At 37.7% G+C, this 20,542-nt stretch overlaps 1 long non-coding RNA gene across 1 annotated transcript; it reads right to left on the bottom strand.

Moving 5' to 3' along the window:
• Positions 1-629: 629 nt before the first annotated feature.
• LOC308075702 lies at positions 630-4,265 on the bottom strand. Its single transcript, XR_013932211.1, has 4 exons — positions 4,155-4,265; positions 1,543-1,591; positions 1,047-1,094; positions 630-739 (listed from the first exon to the last, which is right to left on the bottom strand). It is a non-coding gene; the product is annotated as an uncharacterized lncRNA (long non-coding RNA).
• Between the last annotated feature and the right edge of the window lie 16,277 nt (positions 4,266-20,542).

The raw sequence follows: 20,542 nt of genomic DNA, 5'->3' as shown, positions 1-20,542 counted from the left end.
TAAGCTATTTTAATAACTCTAGCTTGATTTTTACATTATGAAACATCTTTATTGACTGACAGATATCTGTTCAAAAGTTTGGAATCAGTGAGAAATTATGCTTTTGAAATGATAGTTTGCAGATATGAGTTCTGTCTCTGAATGGCCATCACAATTGCTTGATCTAAATCCTATGTTGGGAACAGCTATACCGTAAGGTTCATGAGAAGTTTTATACAAACCAGTCTCAAAGTACGGCAAATTCTACTGAAAATATGGGGTGAAATTTGACCTGGATATCTAGAGAATATGACATGTAGAATGCCTAAGGTCTTTAAAGATATTGCTGCACTTGGTGGATTATTTAGTAAACAGAAATGTTGAAGAAGTTATTACTATAATTATTATCATCAATGTCTTGGCTGTAGGCCTACTTACTTAATTTTCACAGTGATTCCAAACTCTTGAACTTAGGCATAACTGCCAACGTATATAAAAATAATCAACATTTTGTAGCACTCCTTGTAAAATTTAAATTAGAAAGATAATGGAAAAGGTCAAGGAAAAGTTACATCGGGCAATTAAAATGTTTAACTTACCATATGCAACGTCAAAAAGACACAGGCCCCGGGGACTTATTCTTGCCATGGTGTCAACAGAGGTTGTACTGGAGTGTCAATTCATGTGACATGAGGAACGGCATCATTCTTCTGGGTGCATCATCCAATGAATTACCTCCTGTGTCTCCAACCATGACAACCTGAGAGTATGGTAAAAGTCACAGGAAGGAAAATGCCATATTAAGTGAACAGCTAAGATATTATTCTATCTTTACACCTCTTAAGGTCTTTAAACACCAGGGACATGACGAATAAATTATACAAATACTTCTTTAGAATATATTGATGCTATCGCATCAAAACTATTCATATACTGTAGATGATGCCTCATTTTTATAGCCGTTTGCCTGATGCCTTTAGTAGCGGTGAAAAATCAAACTTGTTTTAAATCAAAATGATGTTGCTTTATTGTGAAATAATAGTGAAGTTCAGTGTGGAGGTACTCACCCGATGTATTCTACTTGAGAGGACCTTCCACCTCTTGATGTCTCCCATCTAGCATGAAAATAAGAAATACACAACACATTATGAATGAAAAATATACTTGACGCAAGATAGAGACTTCCTCTCACAATGGCCTCATGCCATGGCACAACTACTTCAGAGAAAACCCAAGAAGAAATTGTATTGTGAACCCAGTATGGTGAATTATATCGAATCGTTGGTTGAGTGAAACTTCACATCCCTGCCCTTTCAATATTAACACTATAAGACTGCTTTTTAATTACACAGCTGACTGTAGACTAATGTTTTCTAGTTTATCTGTGTCAAAAAATCATCAGGGTGCCCACAGCCCTGTGGGAATTTACAACTCAATTAAAAATGTTCCAGGAAAGTCATTACCGTGGGAAAGCTGAATCATCTAATTCAATATATTTTTTTAAATTCCAACCAATTTAAGGACATATTACCCCTCAAATTAACGCCCTGATATTATACTTACTTCGGACTTGGTGGAGGCTCACCAAGTCTGGATCACGGGTGTTTGGAAGCTGAAGTACCTTTACAGTGGTGTCAAATGATGTGCTGTGGAAGGCAGATGATATGTTGATTATACTTGGATGCTTGGACATACATATTAATATAACAATAGTAATTAAGAAGAAAATGAAGTCTTGAAAAAACTGATTATCAGATAGGCTATCTCTGCCTTCCGAAATGTCTGTGGACATTTAAATTCAATATGGGCTGGAACAGCAGCAAAAATGACAGCTATCAAACCTACACCTACTTCATTATCAGCTACTGTATATCAAGTATCGGTTAATGCAAAATACTAACTGTTCTTCACTCTGTTCTTCGGCCATTCAACTGCACAGGACCTACTTCAATATTTCAACTTAAGATGGTTTACCAATAGATCTTTAACATAGTGTTTACATTCCTCAGAAATGGAAAAAAACTTTGAGAAAACGTTGGATTATAGTTGCTTAACAGCACAAATTAAAACCAACAAAATATCAATGTCTAATGGCGTTAGAATTTAACGTTGTGTATCATAACGTTAAAGGTAGGGTAAGTGATTTGCGTTGGTTAAAATAATTGTTAAATAGCTCTATATTCTGATAGTACTCATTGCTATAGAGTGTTTGTTCAGTATTAGGAGTCTCCTTGTCTCTCCAGCTCTTTATTAAACAGAAAATGCATTTTCGTTTCAGTTTCAGTTTCATTTCCAATTTTATCCAACCAGGACAGAGAACTCAATCAGGATACAGATTAAACAAGTGAAATTGGAAGTGATGACACTAAGAAATGAGCATGCAAAATTGGAACTGGAACACTATACAAATTAAGCTTAAAAATTGGTACTTTCTCTATAGCAATGATTACTATCAGAATATAGTATTTTAACCTTTTAGCAAAATACTTTTTGTTTTAACCAAAAAATATCACTTACCCTACCTTTAAGCAGACATTGGGCTTTGATCACAATATCCGACAACAGAATGTCGGTATTCTTTGTCAATTTGACGTTAGCATGATACGTTGAACAGATGTTGGTTACTCACCAACACAACTAAAATCCAACAAAAAAATTGTGTTTAATGATGTTATAATTTAACATGGTGTGGTTGTTTGCATAATGAGGTTAAGCAGACGTTGGGTTTTGGTTACAATACCTGACAACAGCATGTCAGTATTCTATGTCAAAATGACAGCATGATACCTTGAACAGATGTTGGGTATTGGTTACTCACCAACACAACTAAAATCCAACAAAAAAACAACGTTTAATAATGTTGGAATTTGACATTGTATGGACGTTAGCATAAAGACAGTGATTCCAAACTCTTGAACTTAGGCATAACTGCCAACGTATATAAAAATAATCAACATTTTGTAGCACTCCTTGTATAATCTAAATTAGAAAGATAACGGAAAGGTCAAGGAAAAGTTACATCGGGCAATTAAAATGTTTAACTGACCATATGCAACGTCAAAAAGACACAGGCCCCGGGGACTTATTCTTGCCATGATGTCAACAGAGGTTGTACTGGAGTGTCAATTCATGTGACATGAGGAACGGCATCATTCTTCTGGGTGCATCATCCAATGAATTACCTCCTGTGTCTCCAACCATGACAACCTGAGAGTATGGTAAAAGTCACAGGAAGGAAAATGCCATATTAATTAACAGCTAAGATATTATTCTATCTTTACACCTCTTAAGGTCTTTAAACACCAGGGACATGACGAATAAACTAAAATCCAACAAAAAAACAACGTTTAATGATGTTAGATTTTGACATTGTGTGAACGTTAGCATAATGACGCTAAGCAGACGTTGGGTTTTGGTTACAATACCTGACAACAGCATGTCAGTATTCTATGTCAATATGACGTTAGCATGATACGTTGAACAGACGTTGGGGATTGGTTACTTACCAATCAATCTTCAACATAGTGTTTACATTCCTCTATTATGTTTATTTTTTTTAGGTGGGCTTTACTGTTAGGCTTAGACAATATTAGACTGAAAATAATGTCTTACAAGCTAATATAATCAAAACTATGATAAAGGCTACACAATAAAAAGAGTATTCAAATGCAACCAACCCTTATGCCTGATTTTTTGTTACACTGCACTGTCTCACACAAAAATAGCTGTGAGGCATGTGAGCTTTACCCTTCAATAACACACATTCCCAACTGAAAACATGAATCATGAACAACAGAACTTCCCCTAAAATAAGACATTATCTTTAAAAGCTGCAATTTAAATGTTTAACTCAGCAGCACCAAGCCACCAACACAAAGCAGTGGGGATCAGTCCATCTAGTTAATGCAGTAGGCCTATAGCCTCTTTCTAGTTTCCACTGTTTGCCACAAAAGGCAGGTACTGTAATCATTTTGGGCAAAGGATTTATTCAAACAATGCCAGTTGTTTCAAAAACATGCAAAGAAAAGGAAAAGAAAAACAAAAAAACAAAGCATGACTGATTTGCACATGAAGAAATCACCTCACTCGGTCATAAACAGAATGTAGAACTTTATTTTAAAAAAAACAGTCAAATATTTCATTTCAAGTTAGAAGGAAATTAATTATTAACTCACCTGTGCAAAAGATTGTGATTCTAGAAGTCCTGGGATTCTCAAAAAAACATCTCCATGCACAAACAAGTATCTCTTCCTGTCTTCTCTCCCTCTTAATTCAAACTGCAGGCTGCTGGAGCAGTTACTGTTGCCCCGCCCAGTCTAGTGTTATACAACTGTGGTCCCACCCACAAGTCCAATGAGTCATCCAATGAAAGAGCAGAACGTTGCTCTACTGCTCAGTGATTTGAGGAGACATTTGACAATCTAGTTTGAAATTTATTGTTGTGCAGACGTTGGGTATTGGTTACTTACCAACACAACTTAAAACTAACCAGATATCAACGTTTAATGATGTTGTATTTTTTGAAATTCATTTGTGTGTTTCTATCTGTGAGTGGTTGAATCTCAGAGGCACGTTTCTATACTCGTGTATATTCCCTTGAGCAGAAAAACTTCACAGGACTTCGATGTAAAAAGAATCACAAAAAGATTTATTCAAAAAAATGTGTTCCCTGGTTACAGAAGTGATCTAAAAGCAAGTTCTCAAACAAAAAGATATACTACGGTCAAAAAACTGTGTCGCCTGCACAGCCCTGCACACACAGGTGATAGAAATCTTAATCAGCACTGCCCTGGGCACACTCAGGTGTTAGCAATCTCAATCAAATTCTCAGTTACACAACCTGAGCTCTCTTTTTAAAGCTACAGTAACAGCATTGTTTTTAACCTACAGAACCTCATCATGAATTAAACAAATTATTGACTTATTTAAACCTTTTTAACTTAGCTTATTTAACAATCATATACTTCGATATACATGAACTGTTTAGGCAAAAATACAAATCACAAAATAAGCAGTTATTAATATAATAAACACAATATTCAAACTTGGCTCCCACACTATCTTTTGATACTTTATTATTTTACTCCACTACATATCAGGGCAAACAATTATTTTACTTTTTGTGATTGATTGATTGATTACTTTATAAGTCAGAAATTTAAACAGCATGAGGTACAGTCAGGCATTTAGGCTGAAAGGGTAACAAAAAGTGTCTGTCTGTCTGTCTGTCTGTCTGTCTGTCTGTCTGTCCATCTGTCCGCCCTTCCGTCCACCCAGTAGTACATACATAGTGGTGTGGATGATAAACGGTGTCACAGTCACACACTCTTGCTCCATATGTCACAACTTAGGAAGACCCTGGTTTTGAGGTAGGCCGGTGTCTATGCATTGTAATGTATTGATGCATTTCTTTTCATATGGGTTTATTATTTAGGGCAGCATAGGTTACTGGTTAGATAATCAGAAGGTCCCCGGTTTGCCTCAAAGGCCCTGGACGGGGCGAAGTGTCCTGAGCAAGACACTGTAGGGGTGGACCCCGACAGTCCACCCACCCCAAGCGCTCAACATAAAACATTTGAGCAGCCATAAACTGTGTGAAGCTGAAACTGAATTTGCCCTCTGGAACTAAGGAAGGTCTCCTGAAGCAAACTAAGGGCAAATTATTGGCTGTCTACCTACCTCACTGTCGGTCGCATTCCTTTAAGATGCAGCTGGCTGATCACCAACAACTAACATCTGCTAAAGCGGAAGGAAAAAGGTATAACTGGCCTTAACCATGTTGCCTTGGCTCTAAATCCACACTGGCAAAGAAACCTGTAGCTAATCAGTCTCACATACAGCCCCAGGTTAACTATAGGTGGGCTGCTGGCATGTGCCTCAGGAGCAACTTGATGGTATTTGTCTGAAAGTCAAATTCAGTTATCTGGAAAAGGCTGAGGGTTATAGAACTGCACAAACACTTTTCTGGGCCATGGGGTGGCCCTGTAGCTCATCTGGAAGAATATAGTTGAACCACAGATGAAACGGCTACAAATTGCTCTGGTTGGACTTTTGCAGCTTAAACAGATGCTAGATCATTACTCTATGTCACAACCTTCAGTACTTATTGTCCATATTCTACAGTCAGACTATGTTGGATTTTGTTTAAGTAACAGCCACATTAACCCAGCAAAATATCTACATCTAATGAGGTTTGAATGTTGAGGGGATCTTTTCATTATGAAGTTTAGCAGACATTGGGTTTTGGTCACAATACCCACACAAGACGACTGAATATTGGTATTTACGTCAATATGACATTGGCATGAGACGTTAAGAAAATGTTGGATTACAGTTGCTTAACAGCATATATAATGGCGTTAGTATTTAACGTTGTGTGCACGTTAAGATTATAATGTTAAGAAGACGTTGGGCTTTGGTCACAATACCCAACAACAAAATGTCAGTATTCCACGTTAATGTTACGTTAGCAAGAGACGTTGAACAGACGTTGAATGTTGGTTATTCACCAACACAACTTAAACCAACAACAAATCTACATCTAATGGCGTTAGGATCTAACGTTGATGTGTGGCTGTTAACATTGTAATGTTAAGCAGACATTGGGTTTTGGTCACAATACCCGACAACAGCATGTCAGTATTCTACGTCAGTACAACGTTAGCATGATATGTTGAACAGACGTTGGGTATTGGTTACTTACCAACACAAATTTAAACTAACCAGATATCAACGTTTCATGATGTTAGGATGTAACATTGTGTGGACGTTAGCATAATAACGTTAAGCAGACCTTGTGTTTTGGTCACGATACCCGACAACAGTATGTCAGCATTCTACGTCAGTACGACGTTAGCATGATACGTTGAACAGACGTTGGGTATAGGTTACTTACCAACACAACTTAAAACTAACCAGATATCAACGTTTAAGGATGTTAGAAATCTAACATTGTATGGACATTGGCATAATAACGTTTAGCAGACGTTATGTTTTGGTCACAATACCCGACAACAGTATGTCAGTATTCTACGTCAGCACAACATTAGCATGATACGTTGAACAGACGTTGGGAATATTACTACCAACACAACTTAAAACTAACCAGATATCAAAGTTTAATGATGTTAGAATGTAGCATTGTGTGGACGTTAGCATAATAACGTTAAGCAGACGACGTGTTTTGGTCACAATACCGGACAACAGCATGTCAGTATTCTATGTCAGTACGATGTTAGCATGATACGTTGAACAGACGTTGGGTATAGGCTACTTACCAACACAACTTAAAACCAACCAGTTATCAACGTTTAATGATGTTAGAATTTAACATTGTGTGGACGTTAGCATAATAACGTTAAACAGACATTGGGGTTTGGTCACAATACCCGACAACAGCATGTCAGTATTCTACGTCAATATGACGTTAGCATAATACGTTGAGTAGACGTTGGGTATTGGTTACTTACCAACACAACTTAAAACTAACCAGATATCAACGTTTAATGATGTTAGAATGTAACATTGTGTGGACGTTAGCATAATAACATTTAGCAGACGTTGGGTTTTGGTCACAATACCTGACATCAGCATGTCAGTATTCTACGTCAATACGACGTTAGCATAATATGTTGAACAGACGTTGGGTATTGGTTACTTACCAACACAACTTAAAACTAACCAGATATCAACGTTTCATGATGTTAGAATGTAACATTGTGTGGACGTTAGCATAATAACGTTTAGCAGACCTTGTGTTTTGGTCACGATACCCGACAACAGTATGTCAGCATTCTACATCAGTACGACGTTAGCATGATACGTTGAACAGACGTTGGGTATAGGTTACTTACCAACACAATTTAAAACTAACCAGATATCAACGTTTAATGATGTTAGAATGTAACATTGTGTGGACATTAGCATTATAACGTTTAGCAGACGTTGTGTTTTGGTCACGATACCCGACAACAGTATGTCAGTATTCTACGTCAGTACGACGTTAGCATGATACGTTGAACAGACGTTGGGAATAGGTTACTACCAGCACAACTTAAAACTAACCAGATATAAAAGTTTAATGATGTTAGAATGTAGCATTGTGTGGACGTTAGCATAATAACGTTAAGCAGACGTTGTGTTTTGGTCACAATACCGGACAACAGCATGTCAGTATTCTATGTCAGTACGACGTTAGCATGATACGTTAGACAGACGTTGGGTATAGGTTAGTTACCAACACAACTTAAAACCAACCAGATATCAACGTTTAATGATGTTAGAATTTAACATTGTGTGGACGTTAGCATAATAACGTTAAACAGACATTGGGTTTTGGTCACAATACCCGACAACAGCATGTCAGTATTCTACGTCAATATGACGTTAGCATAATACGTTGAGTAGACGTTGGGTATTGGTTACTTACCAACACAACTTAAAACTAACCAGATATCAACGTTTAAGGATGTTAGAATGTAAAATTGTGTGGACGTTAGCATAATAACATTTAGCAGACGTTGGGTTTTGGTCACAATACCTGACATCAGCATGTCAGTATTCTACGTCAATACGACGTTAGCATAATATGTTGAACAGACGTTGGGTATTGGTTACTTACCAACACAACTTAAAACTAACCAGATATCAACGTTTCATGATGTTAGAATGTAAAATTGTGTGGACGTTAGCATAATAACGTTTAGCAGACCTTGTGTTTTGGTCACGATACCCGACAACAGTATGTCAGCATTCTACATCAGTACGACGTTAGCATGATACGTTGAACAGACGTTGGGTATAGGTTACTTACCAACACAACTTAAAACTAACCAGATATCAACGTTTAATGATGTTAGAATGTAACATTGTGTGGACATTAGCATTATAACGTTTAGCAGACGTTGGGTTTTGGTCACAATACCTGACATCAGCATGTCAGTATTCTACGTAGTACCATGCGTATCATGCTACGACGTTAGCATGATACGTTGAACAGACGTTGGGAATAGGTTACTACCAACACAACTTAAAACTAACCAGATATAAAAGTTTAATGATGTTAGAATGTAGCATTGTGTGGACGTTAGCATAATAACGTTAAGCAGACGTTGTGTTTTGGTCACTATACCGGACAACAGCATGTCAGTATTCTATGTCAGTACGACGTTAGCATGATACGTTGAACAAACGTTGGGTATAGGTTACTTATCGACACAACTTAAAACAAACCAGATATCAACGTTTAATGATGTTAGAATTTAACATTGTGTGGACGTTAGCATAATAACGTTAAACAGACATTGGGTTTTGGTCACAATACCCGACAACAGCATGTCAGTATTATACGTCAATATGACGTTAGCATAATACGTTGAGTAGACGTTGGGTATTGGTTACTTACCAACACAACTTCAAACTAACCAGATATCAACGTTTAATTATGTTAGAATGTAACATTGTGTGGACGTTTGCATAATAACATTTAGCAGACGTTGTGTTTTGGTCACAATACCTGACATCAGCATGTCAGTATTCTACGTCAATACGACGTTAGCATAATATGTTGAACAGACGTTGGGTATTGGTTACTTACCAACACAACTTAAAACTAACCAGATATCAACGTTTAATGATGTTAGAATGTAACGTTGTGTGGACATAAGCATTATAACGTTTAGCAGACGTTGTGTTTTGGTCACGATACCCGACAACAGTATGTCAGTATTCTACGTCAGTACGACGTTAGCATGATACATTGAACAGACGTTGGGAATAGGTTACTACCAACATAACTTACAACTAACTAGATATCAACGTTTAATGATGTTATAATGTAGCATTGTGTGGACGTTAGCATAATAACGTTAAGCAGACGTTGTGTTTTGGTCACAATACCGGACAACAGCATGTCAGTATTCTATGTCAGTACGACGTTAGCATGATACGTTGAACAGACATTGGGTATAGGTTACTTACCAACACAACTTAAAACCAACCAGATATCAACGTTTAATGATGTTAGAAATTAACATTGTGTGGACGTTAGCATAACAACGTTAAGCAGACATCGGGTTTTGGTCACAATACCTGACAACAGCATGTCAGTATTCTACGTCAATATGACGTTAGCATAATACGTTGAGCAGACGTTGGGTATTGGTTACTTACCAACACAACCTAAAACTAACCAAATATCAACGTCTGATGATGTTAGACATCAACGTTATGTGGACGTTAGTAAAATAACGTTGAGCAGACATTGAGGTTTGGTCAAAAATCCGACAACAGCATGTCAGTATTCAACGTCAACCTTACGTTGGGGTAATACGTTGAACAGACGTTGGTTATTGATCAGTTACCAACACAACCTAAAACCAACCAAATATCAACGTCTAATGATGTTAGACTGCAATGTTGTGTGGACGTTTTCATAATAACGTTGGGCAGACACTGAGGTTTGGTCAAAAATCTGACAACAGCATGTCAGAATTCGACGTCAAACTGACGCTGGGATAACACATTGAACAGACGTTGGTTATTGGCTAGTTACCAACACAACCTAAAACCAACCAAATATCAACGTCTGATGATGTTAGACATCAACGTTATGTGGACGTTAGTAAAATAACGTTGGGCAGACACTGAGGTTTGGTCAAAAATCCAACAACAGCATGTCAGTATTTGACGTCAAACTGACGTTGGGATAATACGTTGAACAGACATTGGTTATTGGTCAGTTACCAACACAACCTAAAACTAACCAAATATCAACGTCTGATGATGTTAGACATCAACGTTATGTGGACGTTAGTAAAATAACGTTGAGCAGACATTGAGGTTTGGTCAAAAATCCGACAACAGCATGTCAGTATTCAACGTCAACCTTACGTTGGGGTAATACGTTGAACAGACGTTGGTTATTGGTCAGTTACCAACACAACCTAAATTCAACCAAATATCAACATCTAATGATGTTAGACTGCAATGTTGTGTGGACGTTTTCATAATAACGTTGGGCAGACACTGAGGTTTGGTCAAAAATCTGACAACAGCATGTCAGAATTCGACGTCAAACTGACGTTGGGATAACACATTGAACAGACGTTGGTTATTGGCTAGTTACCAACACAACCTAAAACCAACCAAATATCAACGTCTGATGATGTTAGACATCAACGTTATGTGGACGTTAGTAAAATAACGTTGGGCAGACATTGAGGTTTGGTCAAAAATCCGACAACAGCATGTCAGTATTCAACGTCAACCTTACGTTGGGATAATACGTTGAAAATACGTTGGTTATTGGTTAGTTACCAACACAACCTAAAACCAACCAAATATCTACGTCTAATGATGTTAGACTGCAATGTTGTGTGGACGTTTTCATAATAACGTTGGGCAGACACTGAGGTTTGGTCAAAAATCTGACAACAGCATGTCAGAATTCGACGTCAAACTGACGCTGGGATAACACATTGAACAGACGTTGGTTATTGGCTAGTTACCAACACAACCTAAAACTAACCAAATATCAACGTCTGATGATGTTAGACATCAACGTTATGTGGACGTTAGTAAAATAACATTGAGCAGACATTGAGGTTTGGTCAAAAATCCGACAACAGCATGTCAGTATTCAACGTCAACCTTACGTTGGGGTAATACGTTGAACAGACGTTGGTTATTGATCAGTTACCAACACAACCTAAAACCAACCAAATATCAACGTCTAATGATGTTAGACTGCAATGTTGTGTGGACGTTTTCATAATAACGTTGGGCAGACACTGAGGTTTGGTCAAAAATCTGACAACAGCATGTCAGAATTCGACGTCAAACTGACGCTGGGATAACACATTGAACAGACGTTGGTTATTGGCTAGTTACCAACACAACCTAAAACCAACCAAATATCAACGTCTGATGATGTTAGACATCAACGTTATGTGGACGTTAGTAAAATAACGTTGGGCAGACACTGAGGTTTGGTCAAAAATCCAACAACAGCATGTCAGTATTTGACGTCAAACTGACGTTGGGATAATACGTTGAACAGACATTGGTTATTGGTCAGTTACCAACACAACCTAAAACTAACCAAATATCAACGTCTGATGATGTTAGACATCAACGTTATGTGGACGTTAGTAAAATAACGTTGAGCAGACATTGAGGTTTGGTCAAAAATCCGACAACAGCATGTCAGTATTCAACGTCAACCTTACGTTGGGGTAATACGTTGAACAGACGTTGGTTATTGGTCAGTTACCAACACAACCTAAATTCAACCAAATATCAACGTCTAATGATGTTAGACTGCAATGTTGTGTGGACGTTTTCATAATAACGTTGGGCAGACACTGAGGTTTGGTCAAAAATCTGACAACAGCATGTCAGAATTCGACGTCAAACTGACGTTGGGATAACACATTGAACAGACGTTGGTTATTGGCTAGTTACCAACACAACCTAAAACCAACCAAATATCAACGTCTGATGATGTTAGACATCAACGTTATGTGGACGTTAGTAAAATAACGTTGGGCAGACATTGAGGTTTGGTCAAAAATCCGACAACAGCATGTCAGTATTCAACGTCAACCTTACGTTGGGATAATACGTTGAAAATACGTTGGTTATTGGTTAGTTACCAACACAACCTAAAACCAACCAAATATCTACGTCTAATGATGTTAGACTGCAACGTTGTGTGGATGTTGTCATAATAACATTGGGCAGACATTGAGGTTTGGTCAAATATCCGACAACAGCATGTCAGTATTTGACGTCAAACTGACGTTGGGATAATAGGTTGAACAGACGTTAGTTAATGGTTAGTTACCAACACAACCTAAAACCAACCAAATATTAACGTCTGATGATGTTAGACCTCAACGTTATGTGGACGTTAGTAAAATAACGTTGGGCAGACACTGAGGTTTGGTCAAAAATCCAACAACAGCAAGTCAGTATTTGACGTCAAACTGACGTTGGGATAATACGTTGAACAGACATTGGTTATTGGTCAGTTACCAACACAACCTAAAATCAACCAAATATCAACGTCAATTGACGTCAAATTATTACGTTGATACATTGTTGGAAGTTGACGTTGGTCTAACGTTGGATTTTGGTTAGCTGACGTCACGACCTAAATCCAACCAAAAATCAACGTCAATAGACGTCGTGTGCCAGCTGGGCAGGATGTTAAGACTCCTATACTGTATGTTCACACAGGCAGCTACAAAGCTACAGGCTATCATTTTCAATGGAAGACACAAAGCTACAGGCTACCATTGTTAATTTTGACAGCACATTTTGATTTAGTTTTAGTCATCGTCTTTAGTTTTAGTCATATTTTAGTCACCTGAAATGTCTAGTTTTAGTCGACTAAATATCATAAGATTTTAAAATAGCCGACCTGCAAGCTCACAACGCGTTGCATCGTGATGCGTTGTGAGCTTGTAGATCTGCTATTTTCAAACGATGTGTATGCATTTTGAAAGCTTGTGAAAATACTTTTAGTATTTTAAACATTTGTTGATGCCAAAACGTTTTTACTTTTACTCAAGTGTATTTTGAATAACAGACTTTTACTTATATTTTCACAATGTTGTATTACTTACTTGTTGGTATTTTTACTTAAGTAAAACATTTGAGTACTTTTTCCACCACTGCTCGGTGTTAGATACAATGTGACGCTTTGTAATTAGTCTCTCTATTGCTTGTAGATCTGCTATTTTCAAACGATTTGTATGCATTCTGAAAACCTTTGATGCCAAAACTTTTGTACGTTTACTCTAGTGCATTTTGAGTATTTTCACTATGTTGTATTGATACTTTTACTTAAGCAAAACATTTGAGTACTTTTTCCATCACTGTGACGCTTCGTAGTTAAAAGTCTCTTTTGTAGTTGCCAGTGTGAACGCAACATTCTTCTCCTTTTGTTTGAACCTATGTTTGAACCTCTTTTATAACATCAACAAACTGGAATCTCCCTTTACTATTGAATTACTGACGAGTTGTAAGCTAATTGCCCCTGGTGGGATTAACATAGTTGTTTGAAGTACAGGTTTGAAGTATTTACCCACTATATTTATGCTAGAGATCTATAGAAATATGCACCTTTTATGTATGTATGTATATGTGAGTTTTATTTTTCTAAAGGATTCTCTCTGGGGTTCAGCTATTATTAGCACATTTAATGAGTGATAACTGAGAATTATCTTCCATAAACTATCACCCCAACACAATGTTTTGGTATCATAACACTGTAGGTTGCTGGAGCAGAACCTGTAAATATCCGTTTTATGCTATCCACTTCTTCATGATTTGCATACTATTGTGTTCTGTGTTTTCAAGGGAAAGTCTCAAATGATTTGTTTTCACATTCATCTTATTTAATCATTATTGTAATTGAAATGTAATTACAGTAAATAAGATGAATGGGAAAAACAAAAAGCTATTGCACTTGATGTAAAACAAGCTTTGTGGGCAGACATTTTTCAACACTTAAAGACGGGGTGCCGTGATTTTCAGTGATTCCCCCCCCCCCACCAAAACATAATCATCAGGTATTATACTAGGAGGAAGATTTTTTTTCAAAAGAGTGTACAGAAAGTGTTTTTATCTGGACACGCCTCCAGCTCATTAAGTATACCTGGTTCTAAACTTAGCACCTCCTCCACCACCTTAGCACCACCCACCTGTCCTCCTAGTCCCTCCACCTCATCATGCCCACACCTGTTGTGTTATGATAATGAGGGGGAGGGTATAATTTTACTGTGTCATTAAAGTGCTGTTTTTCTATTGGCACGTTTGACCCGCAAGGTTTCAGCCTCCAGGTAGAAACTCAAAATAGTCAGAGAAGACATAAAACACCATAAAAACACCACCAGGGGGCTTATAGTCCAGTTCTATATGTAATTTCGTTCAAATTTTCGGGGGATTAGGAAAACTATACATTTTTGGAAACTTCAGAGTATAACAAATCAGAAAATCCATGATTCCATTTGCGCAGAAGCCAATATGGTGGCCATCTTGGATTTTGCAAAATGGCGACCTTTGAATATTCGTTTTTCAATATCTCGACTTCTAGATTACGTAGGATCTGGATTCTAGTGGCTAATTCTACATTTTAAGGGTCAGGAAATCCAATGGTGCCAATTAAAAATATTTACAAATGATCAATGGCACAGATTTGGGTCATAATCCTTGATTTTTTGGGGGGGGGGGGGAATGAAAAATGTAATATTCGTTTTTCCACTATTTTGACTTCTAGATTACATAGGATCATGATTCAAGTGGTTAAATCTACATTTTTCAGGAAATCCAATGGCGCTAATGATCAATAGCACATATTTACATAACAATCTAGAATTGTAATATATGATTATCTGAAGAGACAGAGACAGATGATTTCTCTCATTGACACAAGGTTGCGTCATTTATTTACACAAACACAAACTAGACCAGTCTATACATCATCCTCACTATCATCATTGCTGTCACTAGCCAATGTATCTTGACAGTCTTCATCATTTTGGCAGTCAGCAGTACACTGACATCTGACATCTGGGATTTTGAAGTGGCACCAATATGGAAAATTCTGGGTGCAGACCGAGCCAAAGCTTTGCCGGCATTTCATGCCTTTACAGGAGCAGACAACACTGGGAGATTTTCTAGGATAGGCAAACCTACCTGGTGGAACAGCTACCTCAAAGCTGGTGATGATGTCCTCGAGGCTCTGAAGATGCTTTCTCAAACCAGTGATGTGACAGAGGATCTGCTAACTACAGTAGCTAAGTTTGTATATACTGCAGACTTTCCAAAGTCATCCCTGAGCTGAGATGGCATCTATTCTGCAAACACATGGCAGAAGGGGACAAGCTTCCACCCACCCTTGGTGCTCTCAAGCAGCATGTCCTAAGAGTCCATATCCAGGCCAGAGTGTGGAGTCAGGCACACATTGCTCAGCAGGAGTTCCTTGACCCACTCAACAATGGCTACTACAAGGACAAGGACAGCCAGCTGAAACCAGTTACAACTGAGTCCCTCCTAGCACCAGAGGCAATCATTGAGATGGTCAGATGTCACTGTAAAGCAGACTGTTCTTCACTTAGATATTCGTGCAGATCATTGGGGCTACCCTGTACGGAGCTATGTCAGTGTACTGCTGACTGCCAAAATGATGAAGATTGTCAAGATACATTGGGTAGTGACAGCAATGATGATAGTGAGGATGATGTATAGACTGGTCTAGTTTGTGTTTGTGTAAATAAATGACGCAACCTTGTGTCTTTGAGAGAAATCATCTATCTCTGTCTCTTCAGATAATCATATATTACAATTCTAGATTGTTATGTAAATATGTGGTATTGATCACTGATTTGAATTAGCACCATTGGATTTCCTGAACATTTTTGATTTAACCACTTGAATCATGATCCTTCTAGATGTAATCTAGAAGTCAAAATAGTGGAAAAACGAATATTACATTTTTCTTTTTTTTCCCCCAAATCAAGGATAATGACCCAAATCTGTGCCATTGATCATTTGTAAATATTTTTAATTAGCACCATTGGATTTCCTGACCCTAAAAATGTAGATTTAGCCACTAGAATCCAGATCCTACGTAATCTAGAAGTCAAGATATTGAAAAACGAATATTCAAAGGTCGCCATTTTGCAACATCCAAGATGGCCACCATATTGGCTTCTGCGCAAATGGAATCATGGATTTTCTGATTTGTTATACTCTGAAGTTTCCAAAAATGTATAGTTTTCCTAATCCCCCGAAAATTTGAACGAACCTTCTTTTTTGGACATATAGAACTGGACTATTAATGAAGTTCTATCAACCTCATAGACACATGAAAAACTGAAAAAGTGCAAAACCATGGCACCACCTCTTTAACACTTACTTCAAGGCAAATATTGCACTTTTTACTCCATTTTTTTTTTTGGAAAACTTACATTAACCAATTAAGCCCTATTTTATCTGAAAAAGGCTGCTCTACAAGCTCAAAACACATTGCATCACAATGTGTTGTGACCTTGTAGATTGTGTTGACACATTTTGAAAACATGGGTGGTTTTATGTTGCTATTGTTAGTATTATTTTGACATTTGTACTTTTCCTCAAGTAAAATACAGGCATTTTACTTGTAACAGAGTATTTCTACAATGTAGTATAACTATTTTTACTTAAGGGATAGTTCACCCATAAAAAAATAGATAAAACAATCTAGCGATTTGTCTCCCCATGGAGACTTGAATTCATGGATATTGTTTTGTTTTCGTCGATTTCCTATGGCACCAATTTGATGACCAGCGGACCGGTAGGCAGTGGTTCCTGTAGGAGACACATAGGAGACTCGTTGTGTCTCCTACCGGAACCGCTGCCGGTCATCAAATTATTGGCTTAGGAATGTGACAAAAACTAAAAAATCTCTCCATGGGGTGACCAATCGATAGAAAAAAAGTCATTTTGGGGGTGAACTATCCTTTTAAGTAAAAAAAAATTGTACTTCCCCCACCACTGGAAAGGGGAGGGGCATTTTGCTAATGGCTGGTACCTGATTGGTTGCATGTCTGGAATGGGAGGGGCATGCATGTAGACAACATACAGTACGCAGTAAAATCCTCAGTGTTCATGTAACTCTGAGAGTATACAGATGTAACCATATGTATGTTCGTGTCCATTGGTTACATATGTACACTCTAAGAGTTATAAATGGATGAATTAACACTAAAGTTTTTACTGTGTATGTTTGGTTGTACTGTGGTTGAATATCATAAAACTATGTTTAGTAGGGATGCACGGTTAATCGCTCATAATTTCGATATCGGCAATTTTCAGCCTGATAAATGTAATATCGGTATTGAATCAATATCATCATAGTATTAGATATACAATAATATTTTTTATTTTATAATATGTATGTTTGAATGTGAAGCTGAAAAGCCTTTTGTGATGATGAAGATTCAATTAAAATTAAATCAGTTTTTTCTGGGGAAGCTTTCAAGACAAGTTGGATAAAATAAAAATAAAAATACTATATAGTCTCTGTCGGGTGAGAGCCTCATATGTTCCAAAACTGTTACTTTTCAGGATTCAAATTCAAAAGCATCAAAAGTAGTAGATTTGCAAGCTCAAACAGTGCTGTGTTTCGAGCTTGCAGATCTGCTACTTTTGCTACTTTTGTGTGACGCTGTACAGTATATCATCAAGAAGGCCTTTCTGTGTGGAGGGTAGATACCCTCACAAAAAACATGCTGTAATCCTGGTCTCTATACTGCCTCCCCCTGGTCAGCCGGGGCGCCTGATGGAGGGGAAAGGAACTGGTTGGAATAACGTGTTCCTTCCACGCGCTACGTCCTACCAGGGAAACTCCCCCCTGTCAGGTGATAAGAAGCGGCTTGCTAACTCCTCATGCGTTGAAGGAGGCATAAGCTCAGTTCTGGGATCTCCCTAGGATGGCAGAGGGAGAGTAGCGCGGTGGTTTATGAAAAAAAACGCAAGCGATTAGAATATGGAGATACAAGGTTTCTGCTCGACAGCAATGATATTCAAGTTGTTTGAACTAATATGTGCATCAGTAGGCCTAAGCCTAATAAATCAGGTAATAAGTATGCACCGTTTTTTTAATGTATTTATTGATGTCTGCATCTGCACCCAGAACAACAGGTTTAAGGTAAACCCTACTGGAAAAATGGATTACAATTTACGCATTTAGCAGAAACTCTTAATCCAGAGTGATTTACAGTAAGCAAGGTCAACCCAAGGTAATACATCAAATGCATAGAAATAGTAATCTAGGATCATGGTAAACCAAGAACCTATATCAGTCCAAACAGTAGGCTATAATATAAAATCAAAAAACAAAATATGTACATTGAAATTATAGAAACTATAGGATGCCATGTCAGCAAATGAACCTGGCATCTGTCTAAATAAATGTTATCTACATTTCATGTTAAAGTTTTCATGGCATGCTGATTTAAAAAAGTCTTTATCATGGTCCTTCAAACGTGTATGAAAAGATTTGAACGGAAAAATCCACTCCAGTTTGCCATGGCAGGTTTTTTTCTCTCTGTGTTCTGTGGCCTTTTCAGCTGCAATATAAACAATATATATATAATGTGTCTGCAGGTGTCGCTGTTGAGGGATTTTGACTGTCAATCATCGCCTTTATTTTCTTTTCATAACTGTGAGATTTCCCCCGTGACAAATATATTGTCCTATATATAAACAAACATGTTCCGAAACGCATGTGAGGACGTCTCTTAACGCAGGCAGACCCGGAGTGTTAATTTAACTCAGTGTGAATTTGTAATTCCAGAGTTAAGTTCACACCCCGGATTTTACTGTGTGTGTACACACAGATGAAACCACATGGACAAGACACCGGATTTAAATCGGAGTCATCTTTTTTTTTTGTCACATCACAGGTGAACAGGTGTAAAGAAATGCGTTTTTGTGCAACAAGCTCCATGGTTTTTGTTATTTTCAGGAAGAGAAAAGAAAAGAAGGGGGGGGGTCAGAGAGAGCAATGAGGACAAGAACAAGAACAAAAAAAATCTAATGGTAAAACAAAAATGTGTCAAGCAGAGGCAAAAATCTAAGAAAACTTTTTTGGTAAGGAAGAGCTGATAGCTGGTACAGTAGCCTATGGTATTGGCTCTCAAACTATTTCATGTCAAGGACCCCCTTATTTGGCCACGGGCCCCCATCTTAAACTATTAAGTGGTAAGGACCCCCATGGCCTTGTTAAAACGTTACAAAAATATTGCATATTTTTCTAGATTATTATAATCTTTTTTTTAAATAGCTATCGGCTATTTTCCGATGTAGTTAAAGTGGTCAAACTGATTTTGATGCTATATATGTATATACATATATATATACACATATATATATATATACACACACACTGCAGTACAGTATTATAACAGCCACCTCCGAGGTGACAGTTTCAGCTCACAGTACATCAGACGTCTCATTGCTGACGGGAGGTTTGTTAGAGGCCCGTTTCGAGACAGGAGGTTTGTTAGAGGCCTGTTTGGAGCTCTGCACTGGGTAGTTAAGGTCTGAGTCTGCCGCTTTACCGCCCCTCACACTATAGCTGTAGCATGTACAGTATAATACCTGCCCTGGTGGAAGAAGTACTCCAATTTGAAGTAAAAGTAGCTTCAGCACAAGTACAGTAAAAGCCCTGTATTCAAACTTTTACTTCACTAAAAGTAAAACAAAAAACATATATTGGCATCAGTAAATTAAAGTAAAAAGTGCTTAGCATGAATGGCCTATTTCATTTAAAAAATATATATGTTTCAAAATTGTGCCAGGCCCGCACGGTAGGCGTAACCGTCTGGGCACCTAGGCTGGTAAGCCTGACAACGTGTCGCGGGTCCGAATCCCGATCCTGACGGCCTTTGTTGCATGTCACTCCCCATTTCCTGCCTATTGTCCTATCAATAATGGCATAAAAGCCAAACAAATCATCTTAAAAAGAAAATGTTGACAAAACATTTTGCAAAACCTTTTAAAAAGTTGCTGA

The sequence above is a fragment of the Gymnoscopelus braueri genome (assembly GCF_963280865.1).
Source record: "Gymnoscopelus braueri genome assembly, chromosome: 2".
Classification (NCBI taxonomy): Eukaryota; Metazoa; Chordata; class Actinopteri; order Myctophiformes; family Myctophidae; genus Gymnoscopelus; species Gymnoscopelus braueri.
The sequence above is the reverse complement of the archived record's forward strand: the minus strand, read 5'-3'. Positions and strand labels throughout refer to the sequence as shown.